General features: G+C 35.2%; 1 protein-coding gene across 3 annotated transcripts in view; it reads right to left on the bottom strand.

Moving 5' to 3' along the window:
* Positions 1-24176, bottom strand: part of NAALADL2 (N-acetylated alpha-linked acidic dipeptidase like 2) — a 1191965-nt gene that overhangs the window by 468566 nt on the left and 699223 nt on the right. The gene's annotated exons all lie outside the window — the stretch shown is intronic.

Below are 24176 nucleotides of genomic sequence, written 5' to 3'. Positions count from 1 at the left end.
TATGTGTGCACAGAAAGAAAGTGAGGACACAGCAAGACGGTGGCAGTCGGCAAGCCAAAAAGAAAGGACTCAGGAGGAATCAAACCTGTCGACACCTTGATCTTACATTTTCAGGCTCCAGAACTGCGAGAGAATAAATTTCTCTTTAAGCCACCCTGTGGTATTTTGTTAGGGCAGCCCTAGCAAACTAATACTTTCACATAAAGTATATATCAGCCAAACTTTATACGAAGGTTCAGAAAAGAATTGTGATTATATCCTAGGTCTTCTGAGTCATCTTAAAGCCAAATCATCAAGTAATGATTGCATATCTGCTATGAGTGAGATACTGTCTCAGAAGTTATTTGTTGATTTTTTTTTTCCAGAACACTTGGTATGTCATTTCAATTCCTGTTATATAGTTGCTAAAACTGTGATCCAGGAAGTTTAAGAGCTCGAGCCAAGGTCAGAGATAATAACAGATAATGCCAGGGATCAAAGTAAAGTTTTCAGAACTCAAGTCTGGCGATATTTCCACTAACGCACACTTTTTCTTTCAATTATACAGCCATCCTTTACAAAGACAAATAGACTGGTGAAAGAGTGATTTTTTTTTTTTAATAAGGCACATCAGATGCTTCTTGCTGTGATCTGCTTCCTGAGAAGACTTTCAGATCAATACTGTGTGAATTATATGCCTGTACTAAGACAATAGAATGTGTACATTTTAGAATCAAGATGCATGGTTATAATAACAGAAAAATAGAAATAAATTTTAAAATTTTGAATCTAGCATTTCATAGCACATTCACACTCATTTAAATAGCTATGTTGTATGTAAAAAATAAAAAATGGAAGTCAGACACTCTGTGATAATTTCTTAAGCACATTATTTTGACCTGTGAGTTCAAATGTTATGTTATTCATTCTTCTTGGGATTGTTTTTGCCTATTAATAGTTTTGTTGTTTGGCTCTATTATTAGGCATTGTATTGTTAGGATGCCATTAAAGAGGTCTGTAAGATTCCAGTTTTCTTTGTTATGTCTCATAAATAAACTCACCTTTCTTTGTTAATGAAATGACAAGACTACTTTTGTGAGGAATATTCACTGTAATCAGACTGAGTATATTCAAGGCATAATTAAAGCATTCTTTTTGATTTCATGGAACATCTTTACTTGGATTTCAAATTGTTTAACTTCATGTATTCAAAGTTATTTAAATAACTCTACTGAGATTAATAAGAAGCAATGATCTCCTGCTTTTGTAAAGAAAAAAAAAACTTATTCAAAATTTAAACTTGTCAGAGTTCTAGAAATTATCCTCAACTTTTATCATTATGATTCAGGGAGGAGAGAGGCAGGGAAAGATGGAAGGGAGTAGGAAAGGAAGGGGAGAGGGAGGAAGGAACAGAAGGAGGAAGGAATAAGGAGGGAAGATCTCTTATTTTATAAAGTATGCTTAATATAGATATATTTTTATTGTACTTTAAGCCAATTTATTGTTGTGGTCTGTGGGGTTATTCTGTTTTCACAAATGAAGTGGTCATGGCATAAGATGACTAAAGACCACATCACTAATTAATAGTTTATTTTATTTACCGATGCATTTTTTTAAGCGATTCTGTCCACCTTGCTTCTTTTTTTTTTTTAAAACAATAGCTTTTTATTTATTTTTTTAGAGATAAAGGAAGGGATATGGAAAGAGAGATGAACATTGATGTGAGAGAGAAACATTGATTGGTTGACTCCCATAGACACCCAATCAGGGATTGAACTGGTAACTTTGGTATGTGCCCTGATCTGAAATCAAACCTGCCACCTTTTGGTGTATGGGATGATGCTCCAAACAACTGAACCACACCAGCCAGGGCTTCATAGCAGATTTTAGACTAAAAAAATATATCCTCATAATTTATTTTTCTGTGCTTTCCCCATTAAATCATGCTGCTTTGAAATAATGAAATACTGTGATTTTGCACATTTCTTCTATTTTTTAATTCATATTATTCAACAAGCTTTGCAATGTTTGGTGCATAAAAGAAACCTAACCTTTAAGAAAAAATATTTAAAAATATGATGCTATTTTTGCAATTGTAGCTTCAAAATATTGAGAGCACTATATTTTATATCTCTGCTCCTTAGCTTTACTATGCATGAAGGATCGACTTATGTAGTATAGATCTATTATTTTATGCTCTAGGTTGAGAACATAATGATAGAGTGGGAACAAAAAGTATAAACCTAAATCCTCTCATTTTCAGGTAGAGGGTTTTGAGATTGAGATTAAAAAAGAAAGAAAACACACACACAGTGGTCTGGGCTCTGTTCCTCTGTCAAGATGTTTCATGAATTGTAAACATTAAAGGTTATTCATCTTTAACAATTTCTCTAATATGATTTCATCACTTTATAGCAAATATTGGGAGGAGTATATATAATTTCTATTAGTAAATATATTGCTAATATTATCAAGTGCTTGCATTTGTCTTTCAATCTGTAGACGTTCTGTTGCTTTTAAACCAAACACATCATGTTTGAAAGGAACAGGAAACAATATGACCACCGTATACACTTAGAAATTACATACAACTTATTATTTTTGTGCTTATATTTGAGTTTGTGTGAGAAGAAGAGACAGGGGGTGGAGAAAGAGAACACAGCTTCACATAACCCCATGTGTGCATCTCTGGAATCGTGTAATTTTCTAATTGCATAAACAAGATTACAGGAAAAACAGGGAGTTTTCCACATTCCTTAGTCTTTAAAAATTTACTATTTTAAAAATTTAAACGTTACCAATATTTTAAACTAAGAATGTATTTAATTGAAGCCATAAAGAATGGAGAAAGACTCATAGATAATAAATAATAGAACAAAATATCTCTAAAGGTGCCTCCCAAATTATCTGTTGTTTAGTGTTTTTTTTGCCATTTTTTGATTTTTCTATATGTTGATTCCAATTTTGGGAATATATTCTAAGAATTCCAAAACACCAATCAGGAAGAATACATGCACCCCTATGTTCATAGCAGTGTTATTTACAGTAGCTAAGATCGAGAAACATCCAAGTGGCCATCAATAGATGAGTGGAGAGAAAAAGCTGTGGTACATTTATACAATGGAATACCATGCAGCAGTACAAAAAGAAGGATCTCTTATCCTTTGAGACAGCAATGGATGGACCTGAAGAGTATTATGCTAAGCTAAATAAGCCAGTCAGAGAAAGACAAATATCATGTGATCTCACTCATATGTGGAATCTAATGAGCAAAATGAACTGATGAAAAAAACAGAACCAGAGACGTGGATGCATGGAACAGACTAACTAACGTCAGAGGGGAGGGGTGTAGAGGAGACTGGGAAAAACAAGGTGAACATACATACACTAGAGGCCTGGTTACAAAATTCGTGTAAGGGGGTGGGGGAGGAGTTCCTCTGCTTGGCCTGCACACTCAGGGGATGTCTGACTGCAATTGGACATCCCTCTCGCAATCCTGGATGCTGCATGCATCAGTGACCATACATTTCATACAAGTGAAAGACATCTTACTGTTGTATGGGCAGCTACATTTTTTTCCCCCTGATTATAAAAAGTAGTACATAACATGATCCTTCTGAGGCAGTAGTACCATTTTCCCCATCTTCTGGATGGAAAAACTGAAGCAGGAGAAGTAATGGGCTTTGTCACACCGTTATAAGTGTTAGAATCAGGGCTGACCACACAAAATGTGCAAGACAGAGTCCATGCATGTCATCGCTGCATCATCCTGTTTTTTCAGTGTTAGAGTAGCCTTGCCAGATTTCAATTTTTAAATCTAAGAGACTGTTCCCAATATATAGGGTAGGGTCCCTAGGCCTGTCCGGTGATCAGGGCCAATCTGTGGAGTGACCGGCAGGAGGGGCAATCTGGGGGCCCCCGCTGGCACCTGCCTTGGCTGACAGCCTGGCGCCACCCGCTGGCTGACTCTGCCCCCTGATTGCCACCGCTGGGCGCCACCCTCTCAGGGAGCAGACACTCAATGCAGAAGCTGCCCCCTACTGCGTTGAGCCTCTGTCACCTGATGGTCTGTGCACCTCATAGCAACCAGTCGTTCTGCAGTTGTTCTGCTGCTCAGTCAATTTGCATAATAGGGTTTTATTATATAGGCTAGCCCATGAACACAGGCAACAGTGTGGTGAAGGCCAGGGGAGGGGCTGTAGGGACTTGGTGGAGGTGGGCAAAGAGGGGGGAAATGGGAATCATCTGTAATAGTGTTAACAAAAAAATTACTATTTCTAATTCTACTGCCTATGAAAATTGTTTTTATATCAGAAATAATAAACAGAGTTCCAATTTTCTTGTATATAAAGACAAAAAAGACCTTGGTGACTAGATGTACATTTGATGTTCAATGTTTTCTTAATTTATACCATTGTGAATCCTGATATAAACATTAAAAAAAGTCAAGTTTTGACAGTGTTTCTTTTTTAACTGAAATTTTTATACATAACTCTTCCCCAAGGTGTGTGGCTATTAAGGGGAGATATGAGAAAATTCAAGTGGATATTAACATAAGAAAGAATATGTCAATTTACGTTTAAAATTTCATCTTAGAAAAACTTCAAATCCTGCACTACTTGCATATGTTATATGATGTTTAAAACTGCTAGGAATACATGCAAACTTATATAATTGTTTTTATGTAGCTTGGCTTATAACCAACATGGATTAAGAGTAAGAGGTCTTGAACTGAATCAACCATTAGCCAAGGGGTGCTGGGCATGTCCCTGAAGAGCTATACAGTTCAACTTTCTCATCCATAAAAAGATGGCATTTGCCCTGCCAGTCACACAAAATGACTAGAGGATTTTGAGAAGAGTCAAATGCTACATAGTGTGTGAAGTGTTTTGTTTTGTTTTGTTTTGTCTCTGGTGAGGATGATAAAAAAAAGGAAGAGAAGGAGGATAATCAATTTAATAATTAAGGAGATATATGGTTTTGTTTTTTTTTTTTACATTTATCTGGGGTAGAGTGGTATCAGGAAAGAAAAACAAAACAAATTATCGTAAAAATAATTTTTCTTGACATCAACATGGAACTTCATGATTTACCTCCGAAAAGTAAACATTCACGTCACCTAAGGTTCTCTTCCTTTGTTGTTCACAATTTGCCAGGTTCTGTTTCCTTTTGTTAGATTGGAGGAAGCACAATAAAAGAAAAATCCTAAAATCCACCAAATCATGTATTTTCCCAAACTGCATTAGGGTTTTTAAATGTCTACAATGCTATTACTTAAAATATTAGTGTTAAGTATTTTAAAATTAGAATAATTATTACATTTAACTTACCAATCAAGGAAACACAAATTTTTGTTACCTTATTATTGATTTTTCTTCATTAAATAAAGCAACTACTTCACTGAGATATAATTTCTCAACTCCTCTGACAATTAATTTATTCAATGATATAAAACCTGAGACATAGGATAACTAAACAGATAAGAATAGCAAAAGGTGTTTTCATTCCAGGCATGCTAAAGGATTACACGCACATACGTGCACATGAAGTATTCATAGCTTTGTGTTTCAGGGAACTAATGTAAACATCTGGCAGAAAATTCCATCAGAATAGAAATAACTTCCATATTATCCTTTCTAATGTCACTAATTAGCAAGATTTATAGTTGCCAAACAAGAGTCAGAGTGCATGTATCTTGTCCCTGTGTGGTTAACAGATCATCTTTGCATTTCTGCCTGGTAGAATTTGACAAAGGCATTTTACAGCACAAATACACCTGATGTCACAGTCAGAGTTTCCACTTCCTTGGTCCAGAAAGGCTTTTGATTTTCTTGAGACTCAAGAACAAAAATTGAAGAACTAAAATACCTGTATGTGCATTTTCATTCAGTATATTTTAGATAATTTTAAGAGAGGTAAGATAGCAGAGGTCCATTCTGACTCTGAGTTAACCTTTGGAACACTATATTAACTGTTAAATCAACCTGCTACGTGTTCTCATTACAGATGTCTAGGAGTATAGTTAAAGTATTATTTCAGTGGATTGTATCCAGGGTGACTGAGCAAACTTCCCTCATTCCTTTCTCTCCTTTCCACTACTGTATTAAGAGAATATACTGGGCAGAGAACACATCCAGTTTAATGCTTGAATGCACAGAAATGAAGAGAAAAGATACCTTGGATGTATAGTTTTCAACTAGCCTCAATGTGATGAACAGCGATAGAGCACCAATGAACAAACACACACAAATAGAAACAGGTGTGAAAGATTGAAAGAGGAGAGAACTTTAGCACAACTGATCTGATGTTTCGTGGCTTCTTCCCACGTGGGTTTATCACAATGGAAAATAAGTTTCTTTTCTCTCATAAGAGAATGGTTTCCCATATAGAAATGTCTTTCCATGGGAATACACCTATATGTTATTAAATAAATGATATTTAAGCAAAAATGATATCAAGCCAACATATCTACCTCTCCTAAGCATTTCTAAAAACATTTTATAAGGTATTGTGCACATCAAAGCGGAGTAAATAATTACTTTGTTTTCTTGTTTAATTGAATAAGTTTTGCTCATGTTGTGATAACAGGTTTATTTGAAAGTGAAAGTAATTTGTTATAGAATGGCAGCTTTTGTAAATGGAAATTTCTACAATGGAACATTGTGAGATGCTTAAATATTAACCAGACATATTGCTCACTCTCTGCACTAAATTTTAGAAACTTAATACAAATTAAGTACATACTTTATTGCTGGATCTTGCTTACCAGAGCTAAGAAATCCACAATGTTCAATTCTAATTAAAAATGAAATTGAACTACAATTCCCTTGAAAACAAGGGCTGATCAGACTCAATAAGCTTTACTTAATTTATTTCAGAAGCAAATAATTGAGTTGGTCATAGAAAAAAAAAGCTTACATTGGTAAAGAAATACATGCTTCCAAATATTTTGCAATTCTATTGTATTTCACAGCTATTATAATGTTCACATTTGATTACATATCCTATATATATGTTTAAAAATATTTAAAGAACATACCAAATACTTTGACCTTTATCATTCATAACTTCTATATGCATGCTTATTAGGGATGCATCATAAATTACATATGTGAAAATGTCTTAAATTTTAAAAGAGAGATAAAAACAGTATTCTTTATTATAACTTTTTAAATTAAATTAGTTATTTTAAAAAGGACTTGCCCAAATGCTTGATTAATATCTAACATTAGTGCAACAACCACCCCAGGAGATTTTTAAGATTAATTTTATTATTTTCTTGTTTATATTTGGTTTCAATGTAAGAAAACTGTGGCTCAATGAAGTGTTGTGATATTTTCCATGGTTATGTAGCTTGTAATACTGAAAACATGAACACTGATGTTAAAACAATAGAAAATGGAAAAATAAACAGAGCAAATGATTCTTTTGTGTTTCTAATTGTGTTATAAAGATTCAATTTGAGATCACAAAGGTTCTAACATGACCAACCCTATAAGTTTCAAAATGAAATGACTTCGTCTTCAGAAAATGTAGATATGAAATTGAATTAAGAAGCACTATCTCCAGAATAGTCCTAAACAGTATCTCCATGGAGCTCTGGACTTTTATAAAAGAAGAGACATTGTAATAATTGGAGTTGCCCAGCAATAAAATAAATATGAATATTCTCCAGAAGATAGAGTTCATGCATGAGATATGCCCATCTGTCAAGAAATTCATACACATCACCTTAGCACAGGACAGAAGTTTTATCTAAATCCACTTCTCTACTAGTACTTGTTTTATACAGGTCCATTAAATAAGGTAAATTAAATAATATATGGTAATACTTTGAAACATGGATAAGTAAAATATTATCATTGTCATTATTAGTCTTGCAATATACTTTTTATTAGAAGATCTAAAAAATGGTTAAGGGAGTAAAAAGTGTGCAGGTAATAAAGTTGGATGGACACTTCAAATCAGAACATGTGCTGGGTTACAAAAAAGTAAGATAGATAATAAACATCAAGTAAAATACAAGAAAAAATAAAGCATATGCATTTTTACACTGAAAGAAAACACACAACTTATCCTATTAAAGTCAGAAATGTTTTAATTGAATCAAATAGAATGAAACCCTAGTAATATGTTTTTTTAGAAGAATCCTTCTAGAAACAAAATAATAGTCTATAAAATGATAAGCAGGTAGATACCTGACTGATAAAAATAAAAAGAAGGAGTAAATGCAAAAAACTATCTGAAATTAAAAGCAACAAAGATGGCCCTAGCTGGTTGGCTCAGTGGATAGCGTGTTAGCCTGGGGACTGAAGGTTTCTAGGTTGGATTCCAGCACATGCCCAGTTTGCTGGCTTGGTCCCCAGTGGGGGGTGTGCAGAAGGCAGCCAATCAATGATTCTCTCTCATTATTGATGTTTCTATCTCTCTTTCTCTCGCTCCCCCTTCCTTTCTGAAATCAATAAAAATATGTATATTGTTAAAAGCAACAAAGATGAAAGATACATGCTGCAGGATGATGAAAGCATCAAAGAAGTAAAGGCTGTGCCATAAATCTGAATGCACTAAACAATCAAATGTCAAAGTAAGAACATATTCATAATACAGGATAGAAGTCTAGAAATAAAATTATGTGGGAGATCTTCTTTCAGAATTGGACACATTCTAAAAGGCAAAAAATATATAAGGATATACAGGTTTTTAGAAAAATTAAAAATGAACTTAAGATAAAGAGTTACATTTCGCCAAAACCGGTTTGGCTCAGTGGATAGAGCGTCGGCCTGCGGACTGAAGGGTCCCGGGTTCGATTCCAGTCAAGGGCATGTACCTGGGTTGCGGGCACATCCCCAGTGGGATGTGCAGGAGGCGGCTGATCGATGTTTCTCTCTCATCAATGTTTCTGACTATCTCTCTCTCTTCCTCTCTGTAAAAAATCAATAAAATATATTAAAAAAAAAGTTACATTTCTCACAGAGCACACATATACCCATGAAAAATCATTTGACATAAATTCGCTGCAAAGAAAATCTTTAAAAAATTATCAAAACTATTAATTCTTTTGGGCATATTATTTACCTTAATTCAATCAATTAGAAATTAATAATAGGGCCAAATTAATTTATTCCCAAATAACTTTGAATCACAGAGTAATGAAGTAGAATCTGGAATGCATTGAAAGTAGAACATATAACAGTGAAACTTTTAGAATACAGTGGAACTTATGTTCAGCTAAAAAACTTACACCAGTTGTAGTTCACATATAGTTTACATAGAAATGTAGTTCTCCTTTTAATAAATTAAAAACATAAACATTAAATATGAAGAGGAAATCATTTAATATAAAAGAAGAAAATCATGAAAAAGAAAACATCAAAAGAGAAAAACATAAATTTTTGATGTATGCATCTGAAAGACTATTTTCACATTGTCATGTCTGCAAATGTTAATTATGAAACAAATTCATCACAACTGACAGCAAGTTGAAATTTGTGACATCTGGATAAATTAAATATTTCGAAAGCAGCCTGATCATGTCCCTAGACTCAGATCAGACAAAGTACCCAGCCGTGGAGCATCTGGCCAGGCAGCTGCCGAGCACGCCTGTGAGCGGGAATGAGCACCGGCTTCACTCAGACACTAAAGAGCAGGCTGCCAAAGGGAAGGGCCTGTGATAGAGCCGGCAGTGGACAGGAACAATACCAAATTAATACAGAGATTAGCACAGGCACGTGTCATTTTGTCTCAATTACAAAAGTCAAACTGGCGAAGAGGGAAGTCATATCAGACTTTAATAGAGCTTTGCGATTTTTGAATGTTTAGTTCAGAAACATTTGGACATACTTGCATATTTGTAACCTCTCTGGACAGGGGATAATGGGAAATAAAGGAGGGCCAGTTTCTTCTACATCTGCAGTTACAGAGAAGAGACCGCCCACTAACAAGTTCATTTCTGCAAATCAAACAGCTTACAACTCTTGATTTTATGACTGACATGGATGGGAAAGGAACCAGACAAGAGGTGATAACTCACATGGAGCAGTGTTTTTCTTACCCTTCCCCTCTGCTCTCTTCTTGAACAAAAATGAGCTTTTTAATTTTTTTTCTTATTGAACTCACAGTTCATAAAACTCAACTTTATCTTTAAATTATTAAAAGTAAAATAAGACTGAGAAAATCGCCATCGTTAATATTTCAGGAAGAGAATGAACAGCCCCTTATGGAACCACAGTCTGCTGTCCACTGTGGCCCTTTGGCGTCATAACAAACATCTAGACAGGAGTATAGTAAAGCAATGTCATAGATACTTCATAGAACCAGATGGATGGGAAACCACACCATTTTAGATATGAAAACATTTTTCATTTCTAATTGGGAACAAATGCCTCTCAGAAGCATTGAGTTCTCCTCGCTTCTCCAGCAGTGTGGTCCCCAAGGAAAATTACTAAAGGTAAACGTGGAAATGGGGGCCAGATCACTGTGGTAGAAACACTGTGTGGAGTAACTTAAGAGGAATTATGACAACCTGATTGCTACACAAAATGTTAACAGGAAATTAATAACATATAATCATGAGATGATCAGATAAAGATACTCATGTCAGATTTCAGCATACATTTTAGGGGGTTAGAAAGCATAAAAAAATGGCTAGGATCTAAAATATGGGACATATTTTTCTTTTTCTTTTTAAACATATTTTATTGATTTTTTACAGAGAGGAAGGGAGAGAGATAGAGAGCCAGAAACATCAATGAGAGAGAAACATCGATCAGCTGCCTCCTGCACATCTCCTACTGGGGATGTGCCCGCAACCCAGGTACATGCCCTTGACCGGAATCGAACCCGGGACCCTCCAGTCCCCAGGCCGACGCTCTATCCACTGAGCCAAACCGGTTTTGGCGGGACATATTTTTCTTGAAGGTGTTCCTTGCTCACACTATGCAAATCTGAAAAGCTTCTTAAAGTGTGGAGCTAAACCAGTTCCAGCAGCCCCAAAATTACATAATTGTTTTATAACCTACTCAGTTAAGTTGATGGCTACGTTTTACCCTTAGAAAGTAAAAACCACTATTTGTTATTTGCCCATATCCTGACATATATTTTGTAGGTTGATCTACACATGAATGCAGAAAGATGGGTGTTACCATTTCCTTTTAAAAATGAGGCAACTGAGGCCAGAGTTTAAGTAACTTGTCTAATTTCGTAGCACAAAGTAGTTAAACTTAGAAAATATCTGTATCTTTCTGTCTTGAAAACCCATGCCTAAAACATAGAGCCTTTGACAAGGTATTCTAAAAAATATGATTTCTACCTAAAGCTAAGTCTATAGATTATTCAAGCTATGTACCTATCAATGTATTTTCTTTTCATTAATTTCCCTATTGGTTTTAATACTTCCTTTCAATTAATCTTTGAAATTACATTCTTTTCTTCTGCATCCTTTAATTTTCTTAAAGGATATTTAGTTTCTTAGCTTTACTCACAAATTTTTATGAAAGTCTTTGAGAGAGAGAGAGAGAAAGAAAGAGACAGAGAGAGATTATGACTAAATCTGAGTATTAGACCTACTGCCCAGTATTTACAAAACATCTCTCTGCCATATATTTTCTTATATACTATGCATAAAAAATCTCATGTTAAAGTGCAGGTATATTTATATAATATATTCAATACATTAAAATACTTTTCTCTTTCTACAATATATGTTCTACTAACTCAGACTATATATGGGGATTAATTTACATATTATTTTTATTTTCTTAAAGCAAATATATATTTGAGATTATACATTTTAAATAGTAAAAAATAGTTTCTGAAAAAGTTTACTACTTTAAAGAATGAGTACTGAATCACTATCATGATTTTAAAACCCTTTAAGCCCCAGTTGGGCTATTATTAATTAAGGTGGACAAATAAAATTGGTCTAAAAGTTAACCCACTGAAATACATATGTCAGTAAAACAAACATTTGCCTTTGATTCATTCTGGCCCATTATTTACCTAAGGAAATCATTAACTTATTCTTTCTTCTTTAAGTATTGCTTAATTCTTATATTTTCTTGAATACAATGAAATTTGTAGTAGTTAATAACTTAGATTCCACAGGGAAAAAAATTAAAGGAGAATTATAAATTAGATAACTCATGGTGCTTAAATAATTACCCACATTAGAAAATGAGAATTCGTTTCTTGTTCCTCTTACCTTAAGATTGATTACTGCTTTCTGCATCCTCGTGATCAAATTCATTCTACAGTTTATCTTCTTAAAGTAAATTAAACTATTGCTCATGCCTCCAGCTAGCAGCTATCCAGTCACAGGAGCAGATTTAATCAGTTAACAGTGTCCCCACCTGAGGGGCAACTGACTTTACAGGATGTGCACATCTTTCTTGTATTTTGTCTCAATTCAGATTCAAAGCAAAGAGCCTTGGATCCTGACTGTGAAAGCATCAACATCATTGAGTTGTCCACAATGAATATCCACTGCAACTGGAGTTCTAATTTAGAGCTAGATACCATTCTTCATTTAACAATAGGGGAGGATTATTTTGATCCAGTTGAATTTCATCATTCACTTTCTGATATATGTTAGTCATGATCAATCCTGCCCAAATTCTATATTTCAGCAATTATTTTCTCTCTTTTTTTGGCCATCCTTATTACATCAATAGACTAAATCACAGCTAATTGAATGTGCTTCAGTACAAGCTTTCATATTCAGTGGATCAGAAATACGTAATAGAGAAACTGGAATTAACTGCTTTAAGAATGCAAAGCAGAAAGCCAGCTGCAAGCGTTTTTGTAGCGATATGTAAGCTGTTCCACATACTTTGCAGATGCTTACGTTGCTCTCATTACTTTGATAGGATTGACTTAAAACAATCTCAATAAATAAATATATAATAATGTGCTTCATTGAACTTGCACTTATAAATATTCTAATATATGGCCCAAAGGTAGCCGAAGGGGAACACAAAGATTTAACAAAGGAACAAGAATAAATTGCAGGTTGCATCTCCTTAAGATAGAAGGTATTCCACAATGGTGCATTTTCCACATATTTGAAAGTTAACCTTTCAAGTCCTAAAACTGTTTTCCTAGTTAAAATTATTTAACTTTATCCAGATTTAAAGGATCCCAATATAGAAATGCACAGCACGTGAGAGAAAGGAATCAACTTTACCGAAGGTCAGGTCTTTGGAAAGAAAACAGAATTGCTAGGCTGAGAAACAGTGTGTCCCAGGAGAATTTGGGGGTGGGGGGAAGTTGAGCTACCAAAGAGATTTTAAAATTCAATGTCTTCTAAGTCTTAAGATGGTACACTATGAACCTAAGAAATATGGAGTTCAAAGGAACTATGAGAATTTCTCTTATTCTTTTTGTTTGTGAGATTCTCACATTAAACTTAAAGAATATTAATTTTAGAAGTCTGTTTATTAGGTTTCATCAGGATCATAAAGAGTGATCTGCATTATCCATACAAGCACACCTAATATGCAATAATCTGAGCTCAAAAGCAATAAAATGAATGAAAGTGTTTTCTCAGGAATATCAAGTCTAAGAATTTATATTAAACAAATAAGCTGCTAAATCCATTTCGTTACTCATTAAGATGAACACACAGAGGTGCTATACCACATGTTGATTTAGAATGGGCAAGAATATCTTTAACAAACTATGTAGAACCAAACTAAAATGGAGTCACTTATGTCAGGGACAAGATGGAAACTAATAATGTTGACTCATAAAAGGAAACTTAACCTAAAATGACAGGAATTTACAGCTCTTCTCAGAAATGAGCAGAGGACACCAGACAATCCCCAAACATCAAATCTGTTCACACCTTCTATGGACTTTCTTGTTTCCCTGACTCAGGTGCCCTGATCCAAGTAGGAAAGATCACCAGGCAACCAGTCATACACAAAGCCAAATAACTTCAGCATTTACCCATAGAAGTCCCTTAGTTGTGAGCAATTCAGAGCTCATTGCTTCCATAGCCTTGAGTTTCCCGGCTTGCAGTTTGAAAGCCTTGAAATAAATGCATCTTTCTGCTCTGTTTTATTTAGTGTGCAGAGTTTGGTTTTTGACATTTACCTAAAGCCCAACAAGACAATGTGGAAAACCAAAGGGTGGAGCTAAGTATTTTGCTGTTTTGTTCCCCCAAGTCTTATTTGTAAAAATTATAAAATAAAAATGCAGTATTAATTAATTTAATTACCTTTCAACATGTACTCATGGGGGATCCCCATATGCTAGGCACTATTCTAGGCTCTGGGATATGATTAGGAAATACTAATGTACACCTATTTCCAGCTACTTTTTCAAGGGCAAACACGTGTTCATTGGCATTAAATTTTCAGAACTCATCATATGTGTCAATGCTACATTTTTACTAATAAATTAAAATAATATTTATCATGTAAAACGGAAAATGCACACATTACTTCTCTGCAAGATAAGTTACCCAACCTAGATTGCTGAGTATGTATCACTGACAAAAATACAAATTCCAATCTACAAGTGGATGTTAACATCAAGTTTCAGAACTCAATAATTCGACTGAATATGATATTCCATGAGCAATACAAGGCAATTTTGAAATGTGAATCACCCACAGTGAATGAGTAATAGGTTATATCTAAAAATGTAATGATTAAATGACTAAAACTTGGAGAGAATGTGACCCAATAGCTGTTTCATATATGCTGTGTTATAAAGTAGCTTATGAATAACATAAAGAAGTTTTTAGCAGTTCATGATAAAAATTGCAACTTAAAGATACAACATTCTTGGGGGAAAATATTTTTTATCTGGAGATTTTATTCTGCTGATTTAGTTAATGACTTTTTGATGTACTAACATCCTATATAATAAAAGGGTAATATGCCAATTGTCCCCTCAACCAGGAGTTTGACCGGAGTTCAACCAGGGCCTGGGGCTGGTCCACCAACCACCAGGGCCACTCCCCTTGGCTGGCCTGGCCTGATTGGCCCCGATTGGAGCTGGCCAGACCCCACCCGTGCACAAATTCATGCACTGGGCCTCTAGTGGTTACATAAAAAGTCAGCAGTACTCTTTTGAACCCTCAATTTTTGTTTCATTTTACTGAAAACCATTACTTTAGAGTAGGAGTCTGCAGACAGTTTCTGGAAAGAGCCAGGTAGTAAATATTTTAGGCTTTGTAGACCATATGGTCTTCACTGCAAATACTCTGCTCAGCTGTGGTTTCACAAAAGGTGCCATAGATAATACCTATGGGCTAGTGACTGTATTCCAGTAACGCCTTATTTGAAAAATAGGCTGTGAGCTGGATGTGGCCCAAGGCCAAAGTTTTTCAACTTTTGCCCTAGAGCCCATTGGCGGCCTTTTGTATAAGCTTGACTAGGGGATTATTCCAGTGTTCTGATGGCCATTCTGAATCATCTGCTCCTGTTTCTCCCACTGCATCAGCCTCCCTACCCATCAGAAAAGGAAGGCGATTTTTCCTAAAGTGCACAGAATAAAGTCACTTCATTCCTCTTGGTAAAACTCTGAGAAGCAATAGTGGGCCCAGTGTACATCCCCATTCACATTCTTAATAAAATACATTAAATTACTTTTATTATTTATCATTTATACTGTGATCACATTCAATATATATTGTGGAAACTTACAGAAGAAACCCTAATGTACATGAGAAATAAATAAATCTCCAAAAATAGGGTGGATGTATTAGTCTTCTTGGACATTAGATCTGAGCTTCCTGTCCACCATATACATCATATCTATATCTATATCTATATCTATATCTATATCTATATCTATATATATATATATATATATATATATATATATATATATACACACACTATATTAATCACTTAAACAGGAGGGTAAGTCAGAGTTACCCAGGAAACTTTAGACATATACATGCTTAAGACTAACTTATCTGAAATCTCATGCGGCAATGCAGCAAGCTGGTAGGGAGACCTAGCTGTGTTTTGAGCCCTTGAGATAAACTGTCTTCATGGTGTGTAGTCTAATCCAGACCTTCTTATAGGAGGTATTACTGCCATTTTAGGGAGGACAACACCATCTCTTCAGAACTGTCCCATCCAGTGAGGAATATAGGATCTTTGTCCCTGGGCATTTTATACCTATAGTGCCTCCTCATCATTATGACATTAAAAAGGCTTCTACATATTTCTAATGGGATACCAGGTGTGGACTATTGATCTAATGAATACAAAGAGAGCTAAGTTATGGACTGTGTCCCCACAGAGCTTGTGGTAGATTTAATATCATATATAAGGCAATGATATAGATATGATCAAGCTTTTTATAAGGGAATAAGGAGACAGGTTAAGAAAAGCTTCCTATAATAGCGGAGACAAAAATACTCTGAAAACTTTTGGCCACTGAGAAAGCACATTCCAAGTCGAGGATATAGCATTAGCAAGACCCAAAGGTGAGACCAGCCTGGATTTGTCTGAAGATTATAATCAGTTAGATTTTTATTGATGAAAAAGTATGAAATTGGGAAAAATGAGTTCTAGGGCTAACTAGGTCAAAAGGGTCAGATGACAGAAGCCTTTGTATGACTGTTTTTGGACTCCAGATATTTGACCTGATGATGTTTGAGAAGGGAGAGAGAGAGAGAGAGAGAGAGAGAGAGAGAGAGAGAGAGGGAGAGAGAGAGAGAGAGGGTTTGCAACTGACAACTTGTAAGAATTATAAGCAGGGAAGCATCATTGTCAAACTATTTCTAGATAATACTCTGACAGAAGCATGAAGGATATGTGCGAATGAGAGGCTCGGGTCAGGGAAAGCTGCCCTGGTGAAGCAGCACAGATGGAGAGGACAGGAGGGATTAAAGACCTAAGGTTCAAAGTTGTAAGTGTTGGTTCTGGGGCATGAAGGAATTTTGAAGAATCAAGGGTGGCTTCTTAATTTCTAAAACTTGTGCAAGGAGTATACTAATGTACCACTCACTGAGGAAAACAGAGAAGTGAGAAGGGCATGGGGAAAGAAATGAGTTTAGGCTTTTTGAAACCACAGATAGTGGTTATCAATATGAGTTTTAGAGTTAGACTTGGGTTTGAATTATGGCTCTCCAGCCCACAAGCTATCTGATCTTAGACAAATTGCCACAGTCCTTCAAAGTCATAATGACTAAAAAGAATAGGTAGTGAGCAACAAATTCACCACATTTTTCTTTTTTGTCTGAACTAACTCAGTGTCTTTAACAGCTTCTGTCTATGTTCAGAACGTTTCCAGAGAATGTTTCCAGAATCCTACTCTCACCCATCCAAATCATTTCATTTCCCTGGGATATTTTCTACCTTCCTAGTACCTGTTGTAGCCTCTTTGCTCAATGCATTGGTCTGAGCTGCTGAAGTTCCTCCACCTGGCATGGTCTGGCTTTACCCTAGGGGGCCTTCTTTTTACCTCCTTATGATTCATGACCTAAAGACCAAAGGCCAAGCAAGTCTAGCTCTGTATACTGCTTAAACTATCAGACCTGAGGCTACATGTTGTGTTATTCAAGAAACATTTTTCTACACTGAAAAATGTTTATGTACTCAGGATAAACAAGTAAATTGGATATTTTTCCTCTATATCAATATCGATAACAATAGCTACTAATTATGAACTGTTTTCTATGTGACATGCAGTGGGCAAGGTCCTCCAAATATCTTATTTAAACTTCAAAATAAATTTGTGGGAATAGTTTTTATGCACTCCATTCAGAAGAAGTTTAGAGCCATGTCTAGAGAGATATCACTAGCTTATGTCTGCTGTGCAGCTCTTCCTCTGCACTGCTCACATATTTTCTAAACAAACTCCAATCCAAGAGAATTAAGAGGATTATGTCTTCCCTTACTGGACTGAACACAGTCATAATTAGACTAACTTCTTTCACAGCAGTAACCAAATGCTATTCATTTTTATATCTCTGGACTCCTGCACACAGCCTACCACATTGATGATCAATGAACATTTGTTGAATGGAGGGCTGAATTATCAGAAATGACTCCAGAATACATCTTCCTAGAATCCCCTCAGGTGTCAAAAAAGATTACTTAAGTCCCAACTCAAAATCAGATGACTGACCATGCGTTTGTAGAGGCTCAATTTATTGCATGCCACTGACAGATAGTGACAATTAGTGAAAATAATTATCCATGGACCAAACAAAAGAGTTAAGAATTTTGTAACTATAATTTACCAAAATAAAAAATAACAGTCCACGAAATCACTACCTCTACACACACACACACACACACACACACACACACACACACACACACACCAATTTTCTATAATTTAACGTGCAGGTATATTTTAAAGATGCCAGAAAGATAAATATTAACTTATATTCCCATAACCTGAAACTATAAATCAGGGTAGTCCTAGGCAAGAAGCCTAGGGTAGGATTCTTCATAATGCCTAAAAGTCATTTGCTGGGTTTTGGTTTTCATTTTTGTTCATTTTCATTTAAATAGATGCAGGGATTTGTGTCTGGTGGCATACTCATTATATATATCCAATTGACAAAAGCCTGGTGCTTTTATTCAAATGATAAAGGCATTTTAAAAAGGCTATCTAATGGGGAATATGTGTGAATTAAGTCAAGGCTAATTCTGTTGTACAAATAGCATTATTTGAATAACTTTGTAAAACGATCACAAGGCTGATATATAAAGAATACTGTACTGGAGATAAATAAGAAACTAGAAAGAATTTAGAAACTTTTTTTGTGAATAAAGCAGATTTCCTTCCCCACTGTGGTTGTGCTCATAAGTAGCTGAAGTCCTGATAGAACTAAAAGGCTGACCTTCCTCCTTGTAAAAAAGAACTTCTCCTGGCTGAAATAAGATTTTTTCCTGCCTTCAAACTCCAATGGAGACATTGACTCTTCCTGGGTCTCAAACTGGCTGGTGTTGGGAAAAGAACTATACAGTCTGTTCTGCTGAGTCTTCAGCTTGCCAACTCACCTTTTAGGTCTTTGGACCTTGACACTTTTCAGCCTCAAATATCATGTACCTCAAATTCGTGCACCAGTGGGGGCCCTGCAGGATTGGGCCAAAACCGGCTCTCTGACATCCCCCAAGGGGTCCCGGATTGTGAGAGGGCACAGGCCAGGCTGAGGGACCCCACCAGTGCATGATCAGGGCTGGGGATGGATGCTGAAAGTTGGCTGGCTGGCAAGATTGTGTCTGGCCCATCTTGTTCAGTCCTGATCAGCCGGACCCCAGCAGCAAGCTCACCTAGCAGTCAGAGTGTCTTCCCCTTGATGGTCAGTGCACATAATAGCAACTGGTCGACCGGTCGACTGTCTGCCCCTGGTGGTCAGTGCACATCATAGCGACTGGTCGATTGGTCGACTGCCCCCTTGGTGATCAGTGCATGTCATAGTGAGTGGTTGAGGAGCCTTAGCATACATTAGCATATTATACTTTGATTGGTTGAACGGACGACTGGATGACAGGACACTTAGAATATTAGGCTTTTATTATATAGGCTATAATAAATATATATATTTTTGAATTTATATATATACTGAGTGGCCAGATTATTATGAACACCTGATGTTTGTAGGCAAATTAGATTACTTTCGCGCTGAAGTTGCTTGAGGGCCAGACCATTATAAATAGGGAAGCAGTTGTTTACCACGACGGTTACCCAAGCAAAGGAACACAAAGATTGGACAGTCGAGCATTGAAAAAAAGTCATGTGGTCCGATGAAGCATGTTTCCAGTTGCATCATGCAGATGACAGAGTGAGAATTTGGCGGAAACAGCATGAAAGCATGCACCCCACATGCATGAGTACAATCCTTCAAGCTGGTGGGGGCAGTGTTATGGTTTGGGGAATGTTTTCCTGGCATGATTTGGGCCCTTTAATTCATGTGGAACAACATCTGAATAGCACAACATACCTAAGTATCATTGCTAATCAAGTTCATCCTATCATGTTAATGGTGTATCCCAATGGAGATGGCTTCTTCCAATAAGACAATGTGCCATGCCATGGTGCTCATATTGTGCAGGAGTGCTTTCAAGAACATGAGGGCGACTTTACCTTGCTTAGGTGGCCCCCACAATCACCAGATCTCAATCCAACTGAGCATTTGTGGGAAGAAGTTAAAAGAGCCATCAGGTAGCTGGTTCTACGACCATCAAATCTCACAAACTGGACAGTGCTATTCATCATGCATGGTGTCAGATTCCTCGCATCACCTTTCAGCATCTCGTGGAGTCAATGCCAAGAAGAATCGCCACAGTTTTGAAGGCAAAAAGGTAGCCCAACAAAGTACTGATGGGGTGGTCATAATAATCTGGCCACTCAGTATAAATACATATATATATATATATATATATATATATATATATATATATATATATATATATATATATATATATATATAATCTCAACAAGCTGTGGTCAGGTGAGGCCTAAGAAGTTGCATAGAAAGTCTCCCTGCCAGCCTCCTCCTACTATTACTACTTTTCCTACTATTAGTCCCCATGGTTTGAATAAATTTGCCCTACTTTTATAGAATTTTCACCATTTAAGACAAAAGTTTGTATCATTTAACACAGCAACTAAAATGCTTATAATTAAATCATTCCTCCCTTTTATTCTCAACAGATGTCTGCATTACTTTCCATAAACTCACTTATTTTAACAAAACCTATACTTGGGTTTTCTTTCTGAATAAAGAAACTCAAAACTCTTTTGAACAGTTATAAAGCATATTTGGAAAAAAGTAAATTTACAAATAAAACATGCAGTTTTAGTCTGGTTCTCTTTGATAAAGTATATTTTGTCTAATGGCCACTCTGAATATATAGATCTTATTTCTCAATATATTTTAACATCTTCAAGGGTAGAAATAATTGGCATGATGACTATATATTAGGGATTTAATATATAAGAGATATATTTCATAATATATTGACATGCTATAACCAAAATTTTAATGTTTCACATTTTAAACACATAAAATAACAAATTATTACTAAGATTATAGATAAAAGGAGTAGTTTGTAAATGATGACAGATTATAACTGTTTAAATGTAAAACTTATAGTAAAGTAAAATATGCAAATGCCAACCTTAAGGAAAAAACAAAGTTGAAAACAAAACACAAAAAAATGTTTAAAAAATTATATCAATTATTGGCTTTTTTTAAGTCAATTTCCTCCCCTCATACTGACACATGAGTAAATCACACTATCAGATTGACTATGAATCCAGTCACAAAGCTTTCCCCTAGAAATAAGAAGCTAATTCTTTAAGAAGCTCTAATACTTTCTATTTTTAAACAAAAAGAAAAAGAAACAATATGAGCTTTTGGTCTTTATTTTTTAACAATTCAAAAGGTTTGATTATGCCATTTTAAATTTGACAAGGAATGAGTTTCCTATTGCAGCACTCCTAAGCATTATGTATAATGTACCTATTGTAACATATGGTAAGGACATACTATACTGTTTTTGTTTTGTTTTTAAATCAATAACCAATCACCCTAGGAAAAAATGTCCTTGTTTACTTGACTTGACTATACAATTGAAATATTTTGTAGGATTTTAAAATATGACCCATGACCTCTTGTAGAACCAGTGTTATTATTATTTTAATTTAGTTGATTTATTCCCCTTTTCTGTTAACAAAAGTTGTTTATTCTCTCAGATGAAAGAATCTGATTCTTAAAACCTTCCAAGAATGGGCATTGCAAAATGGTTGTGAATTCTAAGACATCACAGAAATTTTAAGAGAAGAAGAAAGCAATTTGTTGAGTTGATAAGCTAACTAATTAAGGAGTCAGCTTCTTTTATCGGGTTCCCACACAAATAACCTTGGGTTCTTTTAAGTGATACACTAATTAATGCATGTAATAAATATAGGAATATTTTCCTTCCCAAGTGGAAACAGAATGTAATAGTATAAAAAGTAGATTGAAAGTTACCCTCTCCATCCCTGGAAGGATTTAGCTTTCAGGTGCTGCATGTTTCATGACTATATTCTCCATCTCTATTCAAATTCTACAAGCAGGACCACAAGAGTCAGTGCACGTTATCCTTACACACATATCTTCTGACACACATATGCACAGCAGAACAAAAACAAGTTAAACAAACAAAAATCATAGTAAAAAGAGGGGGAAATCTTTACTATTTTCTTTACCATTTTCAAGGCATTCTACTTGTGTTTACTTGTTTCTTCTACAAATGATACTAATTTTGGGGGAAGAAATCCATTTTGTTTCAGGTTGTACATGAGTTGAGTAAAAAGATAAATTAAAATGATTTGTTTTTCTGTTTTTGAAGGATATTTATAAACTATTTTGCTAGTCTCTCTTTCTTAAGTGTGTTTCCTTGAGAACATAGTCAATATGAGTCCTTCCTTAAGAAATATTAGAACCTTTGATATAGAGATAAATCTCTCTAGAGGTTAAGCCTAGACTCTAGTGAACAATGTAGAAATATGTCCAAAGTGACAACAAATAAGCATTAGATGTATTAAACATACTCTCAGAATTAGCTCAGGAGTCTCTAATGAGATGTCCAGAAGCTAACAAGGTGCAGACCCATCTCTCTCAAGCAAATATGAGAAGTTACTGTTTTTTTTCTTGTGCTCTTCTATATCAAATGTGTGAGACTTTGTCCTATGGAGTGAATTTTGTGCTAATTTACATATATTGCAACTAGCATCTCCCATACTTTTCACTGAAATGTGACAACCTGCCTAATCTTAGTCTCTCATTCCTTTTTAGCAGGGTACATATGCCTTTTTCCAAGTTCAGCTTACCATTAATGTATAATGCAGAGGAGTTAAGATATATCATTAGCCTTTTTTCCCTGAGTATATAAATTTCTTCATAACATCTTTAAGAGTTTTATGTATTCCAGTAAGTGGAGGGGTGTGGGGGGAGACACTGTCCTTCACCTTGTTCTTTTTAAAGTAGATATTAAAAAGTAGAAAATATTTTCAAGGTTGCAAATGGAGGTAATGGTTAAATGGAGAAAATGAAAAATCAAGATAAAATTGAAGAATTAGAAAGGAGTAATAAAATGGAGTGCTAGTGGAAGACTAAAAAGAAACAAAGATTACTTTATTTTCCAGTTCCAGGAAGATCAGATGCCTGCCAAGAAATGAATAGATGACTGTAAGTGCTGTTTCCCAGGACCCTCTCTAATGATAACATTTACAAGTATCTAAAATGAAGACGTGAAAACAAAGATAACCTTCTAGTTTATTCCATCAAGACAAAGGCATGAAAAAATTTTATTCTCCACAATTTCTTAATAAATTTGCATGGCTTTTTTGCTTCTAAAATTCTAGGAAAGTGCTTATTTATTCAGAGATTAATTCCCATAAGCATTGGTTTTGATATTTGAGTGCAGCTTGTGGTGTACACATTTATTTATAAAACTAAAATATAGAGGATCTTATTTTGAGATTGTAAATTTCAGGAACATTTTTTATCAGGTTGGTCTTCCTGACAATATCACTCTAGATCACTTTTCTACCTCCAAATTTTATGAAGTAATAAAATATTATGCAATATCTTCTGCCATAAAAAAAGCCCAGATGGTTTGAACTAGGAATTAAAGTATGTGGTTTTGAGGTGACATAATATATGGTTTTATGCATAGAATATATGCAAGTAACAGATTTACTATGTGTTTTAACCCAAATGGGAAGATTTAAATTTTAAAAAACTCTTATGCTTTTAATTAAAGGTATATTTTCAATCAAAAACATTAGTACTTTACATATGAATCTAAAATAAAAACTGACATTAAAACCCACATCAAGGAGCTTCAGCTTTCAGGCAGAATTATAAGCAATACATTGTTTAGATGATAAGATGGGCTTTCTTTTCCTAGAGCTGTTGCTGGAATATTATAGTAATTTTGGTGAGTACATTGGCAATGATAAGGATAAATTTCTGCAGTTAGCTAAAATAAAATATCCACTTGCCCTAGGGTGTCATATAAAATGAATCCAAGTTTGAGAGTTCCTTTAGTGTATGACTTGTCACTGTCAATGTGCATTACTTGGAGGGACTGTGTCTGGTGATCTATCTACTTGAATGAGCAAAATAAAGCTCTAGTTGCAACTGGTAGATTTATTCCTTATTGAAGAGTTGAACTCTTCTGAGATGAAGGACACACAGTGTGAACTTCTGCAACAGGAAGGAAATGTAC

This window comes from Myotis daubentonii, chromosome 3 (assembly GCF_963259705.1).
Source record: "Myotis daubentonii chromosome 3, mMyoDau2.1, whole genome shotgun sequence".
NCBI lineage: Eukaryota > Metazoa > Chordata > Mammalia > Chiroptera > Vespertilionidae > Myotis > Myotis daubentonii.
The sequence above is the reverse complement of the archived record's forward strand: the minus strand, read 5'-3'. Positions and strand labels throughout refer to the sequence as shown.